Below are 20,575 nucleotides of genomic sequence, written 5' to 3' on the forward strand. Positions count from 1 at the left end.
AATCCTCCATCTATCTAAGGTAAGAATATAAAGCTAAATTTTTTATGTATTAGGTTGATTATTAGGGTTATAAAGCTAAGTCCATCACAAGTTTCTACAAGAACAGAGGGCCACTCTCAGAAGAACTATTGGCACTCTTCACTAAGTGGTGAAAGCCATGAAATTGCCTTTTTTTTTTCTTATTTGAATTATTGAAGTCATTCGACTTGGACTTATCATTTAAGATAACATTCATTGCTTTACGCTTGAATTTCATATGATTAGGACATTCAGCCTACACGTGTTCGTATCCTTTGTCTTAATCTCTTCAAACTTAGGCTCCAATTGTTTCGCTGTAAAATATTTTTCGTCCTTAAATATTTTTAGGGAAGTTATTTTACAGGAAAAATGTTTTCCGATGAAAATATTTTTCAGCGTTTGGCGCGCGCATGGAAAATCACAAAAAAAATTGTATATTTTCACTTAATCATATTAATTTATAAAATGTAATTTTTATTCACAACATAAAAATACTAATATACAATAATTTAAAAAATCAAACTAAAAATTATGTTTAATTAAAATATTCAAATTAACTAACAATAATCATATAATTTCAATTTAAGAGTCATAAATAACATTCAACAATACATTTAAACTACCGATAAAAGTTCAATCATAAATATTACCATTAATTCAAATTCAACCACAAAATATTACAATATTTTCAGTAGTGCACTACCATCCAAGTTAAGTTAATTAGTATCTTTTATTTATTTATTTTTTATGAGAAGTTAATTAGTATCTTACTACATAGATAATACACAAAGTCTAACTTTCATGACTTTTGAAAAAATTGTCCAACCAAAACTTTATGAGCTTAGCATTCTTTGCCAGAAATCCTCTTGCAACTTTCTCATATTCCATCAAATGATCAAATGCAGATGCAAGCATAAACTTGTCATATCCTTCCACCTTCATCACTTCCTCATAAATTTAATTTGCATCGACTCTCTTATTCAGAGCTTTAAGCGCTGATGCAACCTCTTTCAACTGTTCAGATATCGCACTATAATTATCTTCATTATCATCACGGCTTCTTTTCTTGTGTGACCTTTTTGGTTGAAGCTGAATCGGAGGAAGCATCATCCTTCTCCTTTTGAGGACGCATCATCAAATTCCAAATATTCAAGGTCTTCAAGCTCTATATCATTAAAAGACATTGCGAAACCCCTTGCCGCCATATCTTTACCAACAACTATGGCCATCTCATCATACATTTCAATTTTTTTTATTTAAATGTTGCTCATGCTTTAAAAAAATTAAAAATAAAAATAAAAATTGAAGACTAATATAACTTTTATAATAAATAAAAAAGGTCACATACCATCACTTCCTCATCATACACATTCCTCTCACAAGTAGTCATCCTTAAATTTTCATCACATCGAAAGCCACTCTTCTTATGGAGGCCAGGGTGCTAATGATATTCCACATGTTCTTGATGGTTTTTAGGCGGTTGTCAACATGGTCAGTTACACATCCAACTCCGAATTTCTCACTAATTGACTTGGCAACTAGCGCAAACGATGCATGTTTGAATGTGTTTGAAGGCTTATTTCCTTTAGCAGCCCCATCAACAAGAATTTCAAGTAACAAATTATGCATAGGTTTTGACCACCTAAATTGCTTGTTTGCAACGTCCTTATCCTTACCTTTGCCCATTACTACAATCACAAACATATGAATGATAATTCAAGATAAAAAACATCCAATATCTCATAAAAAATAGAAACATAATGCAAGATAGAAATAAACTCATATCATAAGTTGGATTAAATATCAAATGTATATTATACAATCAAATCATTAAAGATAGAAACATAACCGTCTTTAAATATGACTAGTTCAAGAAATATACATTATAACATCAACCAGACAAAATCTAGACATTTTTCCTTTTTTTATAATCATCCCACATTGCGTGACATATTACATCCCTTTTGATTATCCATTCTTTACTTTTCTCTTGAACTTCCCTTCGTATTTCATAGACTTTACCACTTTGATTTTGAGATTCAATATCACGAACAACATCTTCCATAATTGAGTCATTAGGATCAACGCCCATAATACGATTGTGAATGACACAACATGCTAAAGTACAACCACTTGTGTTTTGAATGGCCAAAATGGTTTTGCATCCAACACACGGAAACACTTCTTCAAAATTCCAAACCAATGGCGAAGATTGAATAATTCATTCTCATTTTCAGGTGGATGATCACTAAACTCTTTCAAATGGTACTGAACACCACGATAGGGGGAGAGAATTTCATTTTGATTTCCACAACTAGCATCACCAAGATAATAGTTACCTACAAGTTTACGACAAAAATATAATCATAATTAAAACAACATAATTAATCTTAACAAAATGTACTTTTTACCCCTATATACCTTCAGGAATTTTGAACCCCCGGCCTAGTGAGTGCATCATTTAAAACACAAGAATCATGTGCACTTCCATCCCAACCAGCTAACACATTCATGAATTTTACGCCAAAGGTAATGCCAGCTAACACATTTTGTGTTGTTCGCTCTTTTCGACCACGAAACCTTCCTTGGAGTTCAATTGGAACAGATGCCCGAATATGAGTTCCATCTATTGCTCCAACAGAATCCTAATGATGACCAATACAAGTTACGTTCATTTGATAAATTACTTGAATAAAAAAGAAAAAACCAAAATTTAAAACTTACCTTAAAGTATGGGTAAAACCTTCGGCTATTCATTATTTCCAGTGGCGTAGAGTTGTCAGGTTGTCTAATTAAATGTTTATATAGCGTCAAGACTCCTTCAAGGAAAACCCTAAAATATCGATGAATAGACTCAATCGATCTATAGAACCTTTCACCAACCACTCGATACCTCACATTATGCCCAATAATGTGTAAAAAATCAACACTTGTGCCTTAATAGAAGTGTTAATGGTCTCACGTATAAGGTTATTTGGTCAATTCAATCTTGTCTGCTTCTATAAAGAATACCATCCATATAAATCCCTCTTTCATACTCTCAATTAACATGAGGTTCTCTACGTAATAATCTCCTAGATCTAATATCTTCTAAGATTACAACACCAACAACAAGAAAAAATGCACTGTGGCCATAACTGCCGAAAGAATTGTTTCATCCATCTACAAGCAACACAAAAATAGAGCCAATCCCAAGTGAGAGAAGCAATAAGCATTGCATTTAAAGTGCAAGCCATGAGAGTGATTATTAGCAGCACCAATGATATATGTACTAAGGCTCTGTTTCTTTCGACGTACAATGGTTTCCGACGGAAAATATTTTCAGGAAAGTCATTTTTCCGCGCGCGCATGGAAAATCAATTATTTATTTATTTATTTATATATATTAAATCATATTAAAATCTAAATTAAATCATATTAAACTCTAAATTATGAAAATGTCATGACAAAGTCTTAGAGGTGTCCGAACCGAGTCCTGCAAGGACCCCACTGCGACTCACCCGGGACCCGCCTGGACCCCACCTAGACGCTATCAGGACACCGTCGGGATTAGCCCGAGACCCTAGCAGGGCCCGTCTGAGACCTGGCAGGGACATTTTCATAATTTAGTGTTTAATATGATTTTGCATACACACCAAATACTGGAAAATGTTTTGAGTAGAAAACATTTTCCGACGCCAAGGACCCAACTAGGACCCGCCTAATTTTCCGTACATGCCAAATATCAAAAAATGTTTTCCAATAAATCATTTTCAAGGAGGAAAATGTTTTTCACCGAAAATATTTTCTGACGAAAATATTTTCCGACAAGTCCCAAACTTGTCAGGGCAGGTCCGGTTGGGTCTCAGTCAAGTGCCCGTCAAGTCCCGGGTGGGTCTCAGTAAAGGGTCCTGGACGAGTCCCGGTAAAATCTTAGGGTGGTCCGGGGCAAGTCCGGAGGTCCTGGGCGAGTCAAGTTGGGTCTCAGTCAAGTCTAGTGCGGGTTCTGGGTGAATCCTAGTCAAGTCTTGGGCAGGTCCAGTCGGGTCCTAGTCAGGTCCTCGAAGCGAGGTCCTGGGCGGGTCCGGTTAAGTCTCAGTTAAGTCTTGGGCGAGTTTCGGGCAAGTCCTGGTTAAGTCTCGGGCAGGTCTCGGCAGGGTCCTAGGCAAGTCTTGGGCGGGTCCCGATCAAGTACTGGGCAGGTCTAGAGAGTCAGGTCTAGGGCGGGTTCGGTCGAGTCCCAGGTGGATCTCAGGTAGGTCCCAACGGGGTCCAGAGTGAGTCCTGGGCAGGTCCCAATCAAGTTCTGGGCATGTCTCGGCGGGGTCCCGGGCGGGTCCTGGGCGAGTCCAGGTCAAGTCCCAGGTGGGTCACGGGCAGGTCCAGTCGAGTCCTGGGTGGGTCCCAGTCAAGTCCCGGGCTGGTTCAGTTGGATCTCAGTCAAGTCCCAGTCGGGTTCCGGGTGAGTCCCGGTCAAGTGAAATGGTGAAATAATAGTAAGATAAAACTTTGATTTCTAGCATTACTCAAAAATATTATTTCTTTTAAATCAATCTTAACGTGTATTGAAAATTGATACTTATACACCTTTCGAATTTGTGGAATATTTCATTAGTAATTCAGATACGAAAAGTAATGCCAAGTAGATTTTCACATTTATCATAACCCATGATGTGATATTTCTCTTTTACTTTACAAAAAGATTGCTACAATATGGTATTGATATAGTCTTTAATTAAAATTATGTAAAAATTTCATAATAAATGGTAAAATACAGTGTTAAGAAAAAGACAAAACAAAGTAAATACATTTAAATTGGAGCTATAAAGTTCTCAATGTAGTGAACTCCAACAATAGAAATTTCACAATACTATAAAAAATTAAATTGTGGATAATAATTAATGTCAAAGAAATTACTACTTTGTTCCTTTTAAGGGTGGGTACTTGTAACATCTTAGTGAAATCAATTAACTGGTAATTGACTTCATAGTTTACATCCCCGCCTTATTTCACTATTGGAACAAGATACTGTGATCTTAGCCTCTTCGAAGAGAGTCTGCAGCGGAAGACTTTGACTAAGGGAAAGATATAGTAATAATGTAAAACCACAATCATAATAACCAGAGTGAAACTTGAAGCATCATAACATAGATAAGCTTCAAAGTAACGACGTCAAAGACCAGTCCTTCAAATATTAGAGACCAAGTCTAATTGTTTTGAAATAATATCAAATCCTATGCTTAACTAGATACAATAGAAAAAATATCTCAATCATATCTTGTTGGGTGGTTCCACCAACATTGCACATGGACTTGAGCCAGACCGGGTCCATGTCCTTAAAAATGACTTTGATCAAGTCCCTCACTACCACTAGATGGTTCCCCAAATCCATCTCCTTCTAGACTAGCTATAACAGTGCAAATATACATATGGAGGGAAAAGAATACAAGCATAAGTATAAGACTTAGTGAGTAAAAAATGCACATGGTGTACACCTCATTAGATGATAAACTCAGTTTTTTATAAACCACATACATCATTACAAGGTAATCGTATATCAACAATACAATATAGAAATAATATATGTTGTAATATGAGAATCATGTCATAGTTTTAATCCAATGTTCTACCTGAGATATTACCCCTGCTCAGCAGGATTGACGCTGCCATGATTGACCTGTAATACAGTACCGGTGCTCTAGATATTGCACGCTACCATCCATAAAATTAGTAGCCCGACTGAGTCCTACCTCGGGTGGCCCACGCTTCTCATGAGGTATGTCATGTAGTAACCCGATAATCATACATGGCTGCGCCGGTTACGAACAACCATTAGTTCCAAAGCCCATATAACACATACATATTTGACCATAGAGTTAACTTGTATAGTAAGCGAATGACTGTTATCTCGCACATACCGATGTACCATGTCATACGATGCAATTAGTCTTGTCCGTCTTTTACATGGATGCTCTTACAAGTCTCACCATATTTATTATCTTGCTTAATCAAGACACATTTTCACAAAAGATAGTTCAAAGTATATCAAAATATTTTTTATGAAAGTTGTAAAGATGCATGTTTGGTACACATAAAATAGTCATCCAATGCAGAAAAAATAATAAGTATTCATGTGAGTTTGTAGTCACTTGGGTCGTACAGCTCCTCCACAAACTCCCCCGAAGTTTTCACACATTCGTAATTTGTGAAATGACCTAATCATCAGTTCTAGACCTAAACATGTTTAAAATAGAGTTTTTGCCTGACCATCAAACGTCCGGATAGAATATCGCGAATGTTCGGCCAGAGAAGTTTGAATGTTTGATGTTGGACAGAAAACCAATTTTGAACTAAAGAGCATCCTAATCACTTCTAAGCAACTTCAAAGGTCATAATAAGATCCATAACTGTAACACCCCCAAATCTGGCATTGACCAGTCTTGTAGGGTTACTGGCAATTACCCAAATAAAGCTAGCTGATGGCTAACTGGAGAATCGCCTATTTGAGCATAATCAGTGTTAATGCACAAGAAGGTGAAATAAATCTAAGAAAAGCTAATAACCATAAAAGAAGCATATATTATCCTCGAAACATAGACACAAAACAATTAATAGAAATAACAACCTGATCAAACCTGGTATTAACATGAAGTTTATGTTTTAAACAAATCCATAATGGCAACCCCGCCACTCTCCTATTCCTAAAAGAGGTTTTCTACAAGATCTAATAACCACGTAAGTCTAAAGACTTAATAAGTAAACCTCACAATTGGTTAGGACATGAGCCAATTATTATTCAGCACAAATAAATGTGCAGCTGATAAATATTTGGAAGAAGTGTTGTCTCTGTTAATATACCATGAAAATATCGATTGGTAGAAAGAAAGTGGTGTACTTCCAGCGGTAATCACTTAAGTGTTTTAATGCAAAAAACTAATGCTTTAATATCCCATAACTATCATATATGGTCTACTTGAAATACTATCCATTCTCAGCAGGGTTGGCTGTAGTGACCCAAATAAATTAATTAGGCCTAGGACGGATTAATTAGGAGGATAATCGGACTTTGGGTCACTAGGGATACATGGAGGGGCATTTTTGGATTTCAGAGCTACAGTAGATGAACGCTCATGTGGGGGACCACACATGAGTGCTTGCCTAGTAACCGTACATGAGCGCTTGCCACACATGAGCGCTTGCCTATTACCCTCGCGTGCCACCTGCAACTCTAACCCCTTTAAGTCACAATACATGAGCACTCATCCCTGTAGTATCACGAGCGCCCGATCCTTTCCTGCTATTCACTATTTTGCCCTCAGCCTCTTCCCATATAAATAGCCCCAACCCCATTCTAATTTTCAGGCTTAGAAACCTTGGGGAAGACCTGTTGGATTAGTTTGTGAGTGTTGTGAGATTTTATGAGCTTTGGTGAAAAAGGAAGCAATAGTTGAAGGATTTTGCATGCGGAGGTAACCTCTACATATTCATTGAGTTATTAGCTTGGTTCTTGTTCAATAGGTTATTGTAAGCTTTAACTTGTTTAGTCGTTCTTTCCATTAGACATAATCATGTTTTTAGAAGCCATCATATTGGTTAGGATTTGCTATAAACCTTTTTGGCCTTAGGACTAGTTAGAGGAAGGCTCGGAAAGCAAGTGGGTCAAATGAGGTTCCACCTGAACCTCACAGGACAAACGCTTGTCCATAGGAAGAGCGCTCAACCAGGGTCGTTCAGGGAATGACCTTTTTGGCCAAGCACCTAACGACCCCTGTTTTCAAGTCTAGGGTTTGTTTTAGTGGACTTAAGACTAATGAGAGGTTTTCCATCAATTTGGAGAGCCCGAAACCCTTAGAAGGATACTCGGAGAACCTACTGTAATTAATGCTTGCCATTTATTTTCCGCATTGCACGACTATTTTATGTACCAAAACATGCATATTTACAACTCTCACGATATACTCTCCGTTGTACATAAACTCTAGCTTTTTGTGAAAATGTGCTACTTAACAAGATAATGACATTTAGACTTGTAAAAGCATGCATGTACAATACGGACAAGATTAATTGCATCGTATGACATGCTACACCGGTAAGTGTGGGATAACGGTCATGGGCTTACTATACATGTTAACTTTATGGTCAGATGTGTGTATGATATATGGGCATTGGATCCAATGGTTGTTTTGTGACCGGCACAGCCTTAATCGGCGGTCACTACAGGACGTACATCATTAGTAGGATGGGCCACCCGAGGTCAGACTCGGTCATGCTGCTAGTGTTATGGGTGGTAACGTACAATGGTTGAACCATTGTATTATAGGTCCCTCGAGACAGTGCCAACCCTGCTGAGAGGGGGGTAATATCTCAGGTCGACCATACTGTTGAACCATCACTATTACTCATGATTATAAGCATGTACTATATCTATATCGCATCCTTGCATAACTGTCATGATTAAACTATTGCATTATTTACCAAACGAAGTTTATCACAAAATAATGGCATAGGTATTATGTGCATTAATTTTCACTTAGTTCTTACACTTATCTCCTTATTTCTATGTTTTCCTCCCTCCATTATGAATAATTGCACGGTTTAGCTAGCCTAGAAGAGGATGCCTACGGACCCAACTTTGGTGATTGCTTAGGACCTGATCCGATTTGTTTTTGAAGAAATGGACCCTGTTTGGCTAACTTCCATGTGGGATGAAAGAGGAACTACACGGGAGGCAATTATCAAGATTGTCATCTCTTTGCCATTACTTAAACTTAGGCTTTGATCTTTTTATATTTTTATAAGACAATTATCTTGTGTGTTGTAATATGTTATGACAGTATGTTGACCGATACATTTGATGACGTATTTATGTAATGAGGTTATTATGTTTAACTCTAGTGTATGAATGTGTGGTTGTTTTAGTTACTACCACCTATTCTTATAGTTTAAAAGTCTTCCACTGACGTCTCTCGTATATGAGAGGTTATGATCCCTGAGTCTTGTCCCTTGAGGGATAGGGTTGGGAGATGAACCATGGGGTCAATTACCCGTTAATTGATTTTTTCCATCGGGGTTGTTACATTGGCGCTTTCTTGAGGAACCTGTAATACAATGTCGGTGCCCGGACCAATGTACACTACCGTCCATAGTAACACTAGTAGCCTAACCGAGTCCGACCTTGGGTGGCCCACGATACTAATGATGTACGTCCTGTGGTAACCCGCCAATTAAGACAGCGTCAGTCATGAAATAATCATTGGATCTTGGGTTATATAATAAGCCCATGACCATTATACCGCACGTACTGGTGTACCATGCTATACAATGCATCTTATCAATCAGTTATTAAGACAGTTACCAAGTTATACGAAAATATAGACATGTTCATACCGTACGTGTGCTCAATCAACTAACATATCACACGTTTTTAAGGAAAGCAGTCGTAAGTGTTTGCTTATCTCGTGCGCTCGCTTGAGTCCTCCGACACCACAAATCCCTGCTATAACAAAAAAATACGACACATCATTATATGCAGTACTAGATAACTCTCTAAGTGACACAACAAGTTCTATCTAACGAATGAGGCCCTTGAAACCCTAAGTTTGCATATTCGGGTTACTGGGCGTGTGACGTGGTCGTTTTGTGTAAAAAAATTTCAATAATAAAATTAAAACTTTCAATAGGACAAATCCTTGCAGGATATGGCTATATTGAGGTTGTCAAGCCTCAAGGACTGCGTAGGTATTGTTATCAAGTTTGTCAAGATTAAATATAACTTAATTAAAAGGAGTTTGGTTTGTTTTGATTATAACTAAATGCATAAAAGTAAAGATAAAATGTGATGAGAGAAAGAATAGGGGATTGATTTCACCAATAACCGCATAACAATGGCCAATCATAAATTAATAAGGAAAATTCATAATATGCATGATATGAGGCTCATCTCACCCGAGTAATCAAGAAAATACCATCATTAAAGAATAAGTATAATCCATCTTTGGTTGGCACGGACCGTCCACCTAACCACTGAGATGCGGTATGATCCGTCTTCCTAGGTATGGGTTATCTAATTCCTTAATCAAGGGAATAGTATAACCCATCTTCGGTTGGTATGAATTGTCTACATAAATTACACTAAATTAGGGTGTAGTATAATCTGTCTTCCCTACGCATAACATATCTAATCCTCTTGACCAAATGTTAGTTAAGACTATTGTATAACAATCATTCACATAATCACATAAAATATGAAGGATTGAGTTCAATCGATATAAAAGACTCTCTAAGACAAGAGAAGAATTTCAAAATAATTGAATATAAACAATAAAAAAAATTCTCAAAGTTATACAACCATTATACATATAGAAAAATTCAAATAAAAATAAAAATAAACCATTGTTACTTGAAAAGGGCTACATCAATACCCTATTACAGAATTAGTTGCTCATCATGCTGCTGCGATGACCTCTTGCCATGATCTTCTCCTCTTCAACTTGTCAATCCTCCAAGAAGATAATTTATGTCTAAAACTAAGCACACATCTCTTCAAGGCTTACAGACCTATTTATAGGGTGTAAAACAAACCCTAAAAGCCCTAGAAATTCCAGAAAAATCGTACTTCGATCTCCTAGTCAAATTAAGAGGCAATCCTAGTACAAATCGGAATAGGATTCATCCAGATTTGCATTCTTTTATTGCAGGACGATTTTGGCATAGCAAACTTTCAAATTAGGAAAATCCTATTTCACAATGATTTGTAGTATTTTGAGTTATCTTTCCAATGCCGCTAGTTTCACCTCAATCCTGGGCGGAAAGTTATGGTTAAAATACTAAGACATATGCAGAATTCAAATTTGAATCCAATCCGATTTTAACTCCAATTAGAGAAATTTCGATTTAATCATTTCCTTGATTTGATTAAACTTAACCACATCATATAGGTCCTCTATTATGATTGGGTAAGCTTAACCACATGTTTTAGGTTTTCTCAAAGTGTGCTTTAAGCCCAAAATCAATGGTATTTCTTGTATTCTTTATTAAATACTTGAGAAAAATAAAACAACACAAAATCAAACAAATAACAATGTTAAGAAATTAACATATGTGAGTTAAGGGGCTTGAATGTGCATAATCTGGTGCTTATCAGCGTGCGTCTTTCTCTTTGGGCAAACGCTCGGCCAGAGAGTAAAAACTCTAGGCTAGAAGCCTGAATATGGCTCTATACTTCTAGGGTGTGGTACATCTCATCATAGGCTTCTAATGGACACATGTAACGTAACAAAACATGGTAACATGCAAACTTAAAGAAATTAAATGTGAGTTTAAAGCTCTTAAAAACATTCTTTTTCTTGTAAAAAAATAGGTACAAGAACTTGTCAAGGCATCTTTAAAACTTATAATACTTTAAAAAAAAAAAAAAAAAAACAGCAAGAACAACATGAAAGCTTTGGGAATGGACAAGAAAATATCTAGATGATGGCAAAATCCACCGAGGCTTCCTCATTCTCCTTCAAAATCACTCATCACTCTAGGATTAGGGTTTTCTGGTGTGAGGAAGGGCTGAGGGTCGAAGGGAAGGTTTTATATAGGGGCTTCAAGTATGCTTTTTCTAAGAAAAAGATGGAGAATGTGTTAAACTTACTTTTCAGAGTTGTCAGCGAATGTTTGGGTACTTTGGGGCGAACGTTCGGGTACTATTTACACAATAGATCAAAGGGTTCAGGCGTACGCTTGGATATTACCCAATGGCTCAAAGACTAGTCAACAAACACTCGTGGTGGTCCCCCTAACAAATGCCCGTACTTAGGTTAAGGGTGAATGTTCGGTTTGTCCCCCTAGCAAACTTTCGGGTGGTCTTCTTAGCGAACGTTCAGTCAAAGAGTATGGTCTTGGAATTTTTGGAAAATCTTAAGGGATTTAGGGTCACTCATAATGGGTTTAGGTTTTTCGTTTATAAAAACTTATTTTATGAACATGTTTGTTGTATTTGAGCAAATCGTCTTTTAAAACCGGTGATTTGTCGGGGGTATTACACTAACAGACTCGTAGCGCAAAATAACATTCTCATGCAAAAGAAACTACGTTTAACATCGTTAAAACGTTAACTCATGCCTTTAAACCAAAATTTAAGCAAACAACATAGCTACAAGCTCAAACATGCATCTCACCATCTAACTACTAACTAGCTGCCAAACAACATTGTGTTTCACAGGTAGAAAGGAAAATTAAGTGTAAGTCCATGACTTAGTAAGATAAAATCACATGAAAGACAATTATTCATTCTGTGAACTCAAAGTTTTATAAAAATATTTTTCATAATTAAATGTATCATCGTGTAAGACAGCTGACATCAATAAGAAGTATTCAATGCAATATAGATATATGTATATGATAAATTCTAAATATATTTTCATAACTCAACTCCATGTGGTTCATTCGAGCCCTTACCCCTTCTCAATAGGGTTTGTGTGTTCCCTGGAGAGCCTCTGGTAAAAAACCGACACCTCGATGTACACAAACTATCGGTCATTGTAAAAAGCCCGACTAGGTCTGACCTTGGGTGGCCTACGTTGTTAACAATATCGTATGATCGTGACCACGCTAGTCACTCAGCTATCTGCTATAAGTCAAATATTGAAATTTCTTGTACTACTATATCAATTTAGCAGTTGATATTATAGTTTTCAAATGTTTGTTATTCATCACTCTCTAATTGTGTGTGTATATATACACACACAAGTAATACAAGCAGCTGGTATTCATTCGAATCCAGCCTTACAATCCTCTGTTTTAATTTGAATTATATATTTTAACTCCTAAATTAATACTCCCTTTTTGACTGCATCTTCTCCCTTTACAAAGAGGCAAGTAAGGAATGACTACAATTTGCTACTTTCTTCTGTTAATTTTTGGTTGTGTGTCATCCACAGAACTTCATATTGGGCTTTGTGTTTGTTGAGATTCAACTAATGTACTCCAAAATTGATCCAACGGGCTGAAATTGATCATCATGTCCATTATCTTTGTCGGAAGAAGACCATGATACACTGCTTCATATATAGGCTCACAGCCCTTGTTCGAAGACTTTGCATGAGAGATTAGGAAAGGATGAAAGAAAAAAAAAACGAAAAAAAAACAAATAAATAAAATATTCAGCTGTGATTGGTGAAAAAGCATGCATTTCTATTCATTCTAGAATGCAACGAGTCAAATAATCACTTTTTCTTTTCCCCTCTTCGAATTATATTTTTGTTTAAGGAATCACCTATAATCACGTAAATTTATGCCTGCAGGAACAAAAACATAATCACGCCATAATTATTAATTAGCAAAATTCACCAAAAATGATAACATACAGGGAAAAATACACTTTATCCCCATGAATTATCTATTCATTTGCATTTTTAACCTCAATATTTAAAAAATGACACTTTACCCCCCAAAGTATCTGACGTTGACACTTGACTCTCATGAAGTACACTTTACCCCCTTGAATTGTTTTGAATTGACACTTTACCCCCTGAATTGACACTTTACCTTCCAAAACTTAGTTACTTCGGGGGATAAAGTGTCAGCTCAAAATATTTTAGGGGGTAAAGTGTACTTCATGGGAGTTAATTGTCAATGTCAGATACTTTAAGAAAGTAAAACCTTAGGGTTAAAAGTGCAAATTTGTGGATAGTTCAGGAGGGTAAAGTGTATTTTCTCCTAACATATACATCAGTAAATTTAATTTAAACCATGAAATAAACTTGAAATGGTTGAAAATTAATACAAGAAATTGAGGCTGAGAAAATCAAATGTGGAATGAAAACAGAGTACATATTGTTATGCCATTTAAAATTTTAAATTAGACAGTGACCTATACATCATTATATGTGTAAATTTCCAATCTAGAAGAGGAATTAATGTCAATTTCTATTTCTAATAGAATTAGAAGTTTAATGCAATGAACATTTTTTGTCACTAAATTCTCTTTCACCTACAAACAATTTGTCCATTCCCTTTTTCTTTTTCTTTTTTTTTTCTTTTTTTTCTTCCTGTGAAAGTGATGGCCATGTGCAGCCTCAGTCACCAAATTGTGAAATTTAGATTTCTGCCTCTCTCCCCAGCTTTCACCATGAAAGTGAAGACCATGTCTTCAGCCTCGGCTTGCATACTCAATCTAACGTCTAATGCTACTATAAAACCATTAAAAAAAAATTTATTTCAATAAAAATCCACGTAGTATCTAAATAGTTTCGAGATTATTATTTTAACTATAAAACATTATAATCTGGTCGTTATCTTAAAATCAAAACCTCTTTATCCGGAGATTAAAATTTGAGGCACTATACTCATAACGGGATCCGGATTCTATGTGGTAGTGACAACTTATGATGATTTATCTTACGGTCATAAGATACTATTTTATGATTGCTTTCATTTAAATAAAACTTTCATTAAAGCAATGTTGTACAACAGAGCATTTTGCGTTGCTTAAGAGTTGAATCAATACATTTTCTCCCTCCAATGCAAGTCATGTATCTTACTATAATTTGGTAGATATGTTCTATATGCTTCAAATATCTCTCGATAATTTGCAAAACTCCATTGTCTTCTATAATTTTTCTATTCTATATATGTTGGCTTTTGTGTAATATCTTTAATAGAAATTGTCTTTCCATATAATTCAAATTTTATTTATTTTATATAATGTGTTTAACATGCTTTTCGAGCTAATATTTCAAGACCTTTTGAACGGTGCATTGATATAATATTATCATAAGTATGCTTTAGTTTTGCTAAAACTCACACGTTAGCATAAATATTGTCTTGAGCCTTTTACTCTAACCAAAAGTCATTTATGGTAGAAAGTTCATATTTCTTAAAATAAGAAATGTTAAACAACACTTTTTTTGAATTAAATTATTTTGAGAATAAGTTAATTCATAACCATTAAAGCGTTTTCTCTAACCAAAAGTCACTTTCACTTGAATATAAATGTAAATGTTTAAGCTTTAATTTTCATTTCGAATTAAATTTGAAATAAGAAATTTTCTAAAGTGAGAAAACAAATGGTTACAAAATGTGTTAGAAAACCTATGTTGGTGATGACAAAATTACTTATCCTTATTCTTTGTGGGGCGCAAGCTAATGACCTTCCCACGACGTCATTTTCTCAGTCTTCACCTCCAATATTGCCTCCTTATTCCTCCCAACTTGATTATGGAGAATTGCACTTGTGCCTTACAATTGCATTTGGTAATTGTGCTAATTTAAAAAGCACATGGCCATTTCCAGACAAACCATACGAACTTTGTATAAGTACTTCTTTCGCAGTTTGCTTAATTCATACCGAGTCTTCTGAAAACCCAACTATATATCATATCCTTAAATACCGTGTCAAAATCAATTGCGAGCCAAAATTTAAAATTAAAGCCGAACATCATCGAAATACCCTTTTTGTTCGTTGTTTATTGGAATTTTTTAGTGAGCATGTCACGAACCCCAACGATGCCATTTATATATGTAGAAAAAGATAACAGAAATATAATTGTGGAGAAGAAATTTGTATTTCTGATGTGATTTCAATTGTACAATGGAATGACCTATTTATAGTTGAATGAGGCCCTAAAAGAAAGAAAATACAATAATTACAAAATAATACAATAATTACAGAATAAATTAACTTGCAAGAAAACAATCTCTGTAAAGAAATTAACTTGGCAACCAAGCCAAGAGTAGGGATCAAGCAAAGATTCTTAATATTCTAACATCCCCCTCAAACTCTAGGGGGCGAAGCCAACTTGAGTTTGGAGATAAGATCAATGAGTCGTCCAGGTGAATGAGATTTGGTAAAGATGTCAGCCAATTGATCTGCAGAGGTGACGGAATGAAGATGCAAAATACCTTGCTGAAGATGATGGCGGATGAAATGACAATCAATCTCGATATGTTTTGTACGCTCATGGAAAACATCATTATGAGCAATCTGTATAGCACTCTGATTGTCACAATAAATAGGGGAACTAGTGGACTGAGAAACACCCATGTCGGACAAAAGCCATCGTAACCAGAGAAGTTCAGATGTAGTGTCAGCAAGAGCACGATACTCAGCTTCAGTACTAGATCGAGCAACAACAGATTGTTTCTTACTGCGCCACGAAATTAGAGAAGTTCCAAGTAGGAAACAATATCCAGTGGTAGAGCGACGATCAGTAGGATCACCAGCCCAATCAGCATCAGAGTAGGTTGAGTTTGGAAAAGAGAATAAATTGAAGGCATCTGAAGTCGATGGTTGGATCAAGACAATGCCGGCGAGAAAGATTGAAAGTGACGGCCAGAGAAATACCGGAGACCAGAGACAAGCTGCTAAAAGAATCCAGTTAAGGGGCCGCAACTGACAATGACGGTCGAAGAACGAAAACTAGTCATTAAATCCCTTGAAGGGCCAAACCACATTGTGCCAGGGTTCGCCAATAACAAAGACGAGAAAGGCTGGAAGTGACGGTTGGAGAAATACCGGAGAACGGAGACAAGCCACTAAAAGAATCCGGTGAAGGGCCAAGCCGCAACTGACAATGAGGCCGGAGAACGAAAACTAGCCGTTAAAATTCCCGTGAAGGGCCAAAACCGCATTGTGCCAAGATTCGCCAATGAATAAAGCCGTGGATCACAACAAAATTAAGAGATCATCAAAAGAGAATGCTAGAAAACACCATAGAAACGTCATAAGACTTTTATTGAAAGCCACAGAAACAGAAACGTGGCTCTGATACCATGTTGAAATATATATAGAATATAAAATACTAAAATATAAAAGAGAAAGAAAAGAGAGCGGAAGTAGAGAGAGATGTATGGGCTACATCTTGTATATTCACCGTATAGTATCAATCAATATTACATAACTCTCTATTTATAGAGAGACAATGAGTAGTGACCAAGAAACTCAAATTAAACCCTAAAATACATAAGGAAAGAAATATACCCTACATTACAAATTAAATGACGGAAATATAAAATATTCTAACAAAGGAAATAATATATTCTAACAATATACAGAATGGAGGAGTTTTGGCTTTTGATGTGGGTAAATTTTTCTAACTACTCTCTATATGTCTTTCTTTTAATTGAAGTAATGCACATAAAATCCTCTAAAATTTTTAGTTTATTCTACTTGGAAGATTTCTCAAATCCCAACCATTGTTTCCAAGTTAAATTGGTGAAATTTTATTATATTGGTATTTATTTCTTTTAAGGAGAAATTTCACTTTACACCCTTAAACAACTGTGTTTTGAGTAACCCTTACATTTGGAAAACTCTAAATTTAACCCCTAAACTTTCAATTTGTTTCACTTTACACCCATGGGTCACAAGGTTGGATCCATTTTGGTCTTTTTAAGCATTTTCATTAAGGGTTAACAACTAAATTTGAAGGAATGGTGGTTAATTGAATCAAATTAAAAGTTCAGATGGTTAAATTGAGAGTTTTTAAAATTTGAGGGAGTTTTCTCAAAATATAAGATAGTTCAGAGGTCTAAAGTGAAGTTTACTATTCTTTTAAAGTATTATACATACTAAGCTAATGAATGTTGAGTTGATAGAGGTGATAAATGCTGATATGAGAAATTCTAAATTACTATTTGAAATATTTTATTTTAAAATATTTGTTGAAATTTAAAGACAGTTACATTTCCTTTCGAATTACAAAATAGTAGTAGAAGGTTCATTATGAATTATATATTTTCATTTTAGAGAAAACATTAAATATTATTTCTTTTATATATATATATATATATATATATATATATATATATATTGAGCAAAAAGGATAGGTCGGGGAGACCAATTGTAGCTATCCTAGCTGAGCGTGATCATAGTAGCACGTACCCATTGAGAAACGCATGCTCTCTCTCAAATTCGACTGAGCCATAGCCTGACCCAACCCCACCAGGGCATCAATGGGAATCCAAGATGGCCAATACTAATCAGGCATATGTGGGGATTCTCTATTGTGAAGATTCGAACCCATGTCCTGACCACTTGGAAACTTCTTTGAACCATTAAACCACTACCCTTGATGATCTTGTACATCAATCGTGTATTAAAAGTTGATATTTTATACACCTTTCAAATTTATGGAATATTCAATTAGTAATTCAGATACATAAAGTAATGCCATATCGATTTTCACCTTTATCATAACCCATGAGGCCATGATGTGCTATTTCTCTTTTACTTTACAAAACGATTGTTACAATATTGTATTGATCTAGTTTTTAATGAAAAATATGTACAAATTTCATAAAATAGTGTTAGAACAGTTTTGAACATGGTGGATTGCGTGTTCTTTGGGGCCTTCAAGATCTGCAATACGTCGTTGTGCACTTCAAATCACTACAAAAGAGCAATTGTCAAAAGGGGTCCCCGGGAGACCGAAGACACTCCGATGCCAAAGTTAGACAATTTCTAAGAGAAGTATTGTGCTTCAGTGCACAATAATTCAATATGCTCCAATGGACTAATTGAGCTCTGAGAGAGAATATGATAAGATAGTAGATTATTCAAGATCTGAGATATATATTTCATCCTCCTTTAGTACCATGTGTTGGGGCCTATTTATAGGCTTGGGCTGTAGAAGTAGGCTTGAACTACCTCTTCTTATTTGAGTTGTATTGAGACTCCAAAATTGAGATAGAACTCAACAGCTATCATATAGAGATAAACTTTCAACAGATATCATGTAGAGATAATCTTAAGTAGTCATCATGTAGAGATAAGTAAGACATCTTTATTCCAATATTAATCTAATTGGAATATAAGACTATTAATTAATTAAATAGCCATTGCTATTTAATTAATATCTTCATGGGCCTATCCTTAGCCATTGGGCCCATAATTTGGTGGGCTTGTAGTATGAATTTATTCCCAACAAATAGTAAAATAAGGTGCTAAGAAAAAGACAAAATAGAGTAAATTCATTTATATTGGAGCTATAACGTTCTCATTGCAGTGGAACTCCAACAATAGAAATCTTTTCACAATACTGTTTGAAAAATTAAATTGTGGATAATAATTAGGGGAAACTTCATTAAGGACCCCCAAACTTCCACCCGTTTTGAAATACCCCCCCTGAACTTCAAAATCTCTCAATTTAGTCCCCTGAACTTTCAATTGCTTTCAATTTGGACCCCTTTGTCAGATTTTAAACGTCACATGACTTTTATACCCCTGACTTTTGTATAAAATTTCAACTTCTAAAACGTTTTTTTTTTTTAAAAAAAAAAAAAAACAAAAATCAGGGATATTTTGGTCTTTTTATGAATTTTTAACGGCTAAAATTAACGGAATGGTCCAAATTGAGAGCAATTGAAAGTTCATGGGACTAAATTGAGAGATTTTGAAGTTAAGGGAGGGTATTTCAAAACGGGTGGAAGTTTGGGGGTCCTTAGTGAAGTTTCCCCTAATAATTAATGTCAAAGAAATTACTATTTTGTTCCTTTTAAGGGTGGGTCCTTGTAACGACCTAGAGAAATCAATTAACAGGTAATTGACTTCATGGTTTGCATTCCCGCCTTATTCCACTGTTGGACAAGATTCCGGGATCTCAATCTCTCCGAAGAGAGTCTGCAGTGGAAGACTTTGACTAATGGAAATATATAGTAATAATTTAAAACCATAATCATAATAACGAGAGTGAAACTTAAAGCATCATAATATAGATAAATTTCTAAGTACTGAGGTCAAAGACTAGTCATTAATATTAGAGACCAAGTCTAATTGTTCTGAAATAACATCAAAGCATACACTTAACCAAATAAAACATAAAAAATATCTCAATCATATCTTGTGAGGTGGTTCTACCAACATCACACATGGACTGAGCCAGACCAGGTCCAGGTTCTTAAAAATGACTTTGATCAAGTTCCTCACTACCACTAGATCCTTTCCCTAATCCATCTCCTTCTAGACTAGCTATAACAATGCAAACATACATATGGAGGGAAAAAAAAATACAAGCGTAAGTTCGACGACTTAGTGAGTAAAAATGCATATGACGTACACGTCATTAGAAGATGAACTTAGTTGTTTATAAATCACATACATTATTATGAGGTGACAGTATATTATGAATACTATATAGATATAATATATGTTATAATATGAGAATCATGTCATAGTTCAAATCGTATGGTTTACCTAAGATATTACCCTTGCTCAGCACGATTGGCGCTGTCCCGATGGACTTGTAATATAATACCGTTGCTTTAGATATTGCATGCGACCATCTATTAAACTAGCAGCGCGACCAAGTTCGACCTCGGGTGGCCCACGCTACTAATAGTGTATGTCCTAGAGTAACACAACAATCAAACATGGCTGTGCTCGTCATGAACAACCATATTATCCAATGCCCGTATAAAACACACACATTTGACTATAGAGTTAACTTGTATAGTAAGACAATGACCATTATCTCACACATACCGGTGTATCATGTCATACGAAGCAATTAGTCGTGTCCGTTTTTTACATGCATGCTTGTACAAATCTCACAATATTCATTATCTTGCTTAATCAAGACACATTTTCACAAAT

At 35.5% G+C, this 20,575-nt stretch overlaps 1 pseudogene; it reads right to left on the reverse strand.

The window, feature by feature from the left end:
* Positions 1-810: 810 nt before the first annotated feature.
* On the reverse strand, positions 811-1,704 carry LOC148587301 (uncharacterized; annotated as a pseudogene).
* Between the last annotated feature and the right edge of the window lie 18,871 nt (positions 1,705-20,575).

Source organism: Corylus avellana, chromosome 2 (genome assembly GCF_965113065.1).
Source record: "Corylus avellana chromosome 2, dhCorAvel1.hap1.2, whole genome shotgun sequence".
Taxonomy (NCBI): domain Eukaryota; kingdom Viridiplantae; phylum Streptophyta; class Magnoliopsida; order Fagales; family Betulaceae; genus Corylus; species Corylus avellana.